Raw genomic sequence first — 1,935 nt, forward strand, 5'->3', positions numbered from 1 at the left:
ATATAGATTTTTTTTTCATAGAAAAAAATAAGCCAACAAAAAATTCATAAAAAGAAAAACTATTTTTTGTGTATTTTTTTGTGTGTTGGCAATAAATCAGATGTACTGTATGATGTGAACTATCCTCTGAAAAGAATCTGTAAGACATCATCTACAGAAAGCATTTCAAGTTTTTGCCCACTTTGTTGTAAATCTGTTTCGGTTTTGTGCTTTGCTTTTGGAAAACAAGTTGAACGATTCTTTCAGATACTAAGTTTAGAATGTAGCTTTAATCCAAAGAACAAGACAATCAGCTTTTTTTTACCTCTTGATATCTGCCTTCTTTGATTGAAGCTGAACTGAGGACATGCTGGCTTTAGATGACAATCCCAGATGAGTTTTGGCCTCTTCAGGCAGAAGCATGGATCCTATCAGGACGTCTCTGACCATCTATCACATCAGCTCCGATCTCAGCAAATTTATGGACCCTGTAATTGAAAGCAGGCAGCTCAATAGGATTTTTCTTCTGGTTTCTGGGTTTAAAATAAGAGAAATCGATGGAGCCACAAAACCCACGTGTAAGCTATTAGAAGCTCTGGGCACTGCACTTTAAAGCATTTGACTTGGAATAAAGGCCCTATGAGGGCAGAAGCGCTCTAAAAAAACAAAGTGTTTTTTATGTTTTGGATCAGCAGGACAAAGAGTTTCTCTATATCACCACTGGCTCCACAGCTGTCACGGCTTGTAGATTAGATATACTGACGGATCTGGAAAACGAGCAGGTGTTGCGTATTAGTGCCAGTATTTTATTCTTCAAAGAAGAAGAAGAAGAAAAAGTTGTGGTCAATAGAGTTGTCAGAGCGAATCACTGTAATATTTGGGCATCTGAGCGTTGCTACATCGCAGTAGCTTCCCACTTTTCCTGAGGAGAAATAATGAAAAGGAAAGGAGGGAAAAATAACTAATGTGGTTCAGGTGGACGAACCCCAGAGACAGTTCAGAAACACGGGAATGTCTTTGAACATTGGCCTTTTCCATCCTGCTGCCTCGGCCCAGCAACTTCTGCAGGATAAATGCTATTTCATCAATCTAATAACTGTTTTCTGTCGCAAAGCTAAAAGGGGGAATTGTAAATACTCTCCGTCTGTGCATTTTGTGAGCACAATAACTTGGAAAATAAGTGACGTACTGACCTCCATTTTGGTTTTTGGCTGCTTCTAGGCATATGAAAGTTTCCTTTAGAAAATTGGGTTGCCATGTCAAAATCCAAGATGGCCACCACCATATATGTAAACTGACCACCCCTAGAATTTGAGGAAACAATGCTTTGTAGTTTTTATATTGCCTAAAAGCATAGTTTCATCAAATGATTGGGGTGGTTGAAGATTATCTTATGGTAACCAGGGCCACCATTGGCCACCCCCGGGTCCTCCACTGCACCTGGTGGTGGATAAAATGTATACCTCCACCTCTTCACTCTTCTCTGCCTCGAACTAGAAAAATAAACTGCCTCTGTTCTTCTACACCATGTAACTCTTTCCCACTTTAATATTTTGCACCAAAAACATTTAGGTTTACTTTCATTCCCTAAGTCCAGAAAAACACTCATCTCAAAAACTACAAACATTCACTTTTCACATCCTTCAGAGACGAGGGACATCTGATTGTTTTAACGTTGTCCCTGAACTTAGATTGCCTTTTCATCTGTTGCATGAAACTTTTTTTAAATTGTAAACCTGAGCATAAGTTCTAAACCCACTTTAAGGTCACAAGAGTCTGACCCAACATCAAATTCTGTATTTTCTTTGGCCCATCAGTCACACATCAGCCCATATTAGCAATAATATTTTAAATGGCTTATTTCATTGTTTTGGCATGGCCTAACACTAAATGTTTGAATGATTTTCATCCATCCATCCATCCATCCATCCATCCATCCATCCATCCATCCATCCA

Source organism: Nematolebias whitei, chromosome 12 (assembly GCF_014905685.2).
Source record: "Nematolebias whitei isolate Nwh7 chromosome 12, NemWhi1, whole genome shotgun sequence".
Classification (NCBI taxonomy): Eukaryota; Metazoa; Chordata; class Actinopteri; order Cyprinodontiformes; family Rivulidae; genus Nematolebias; species Nematolebias whitei.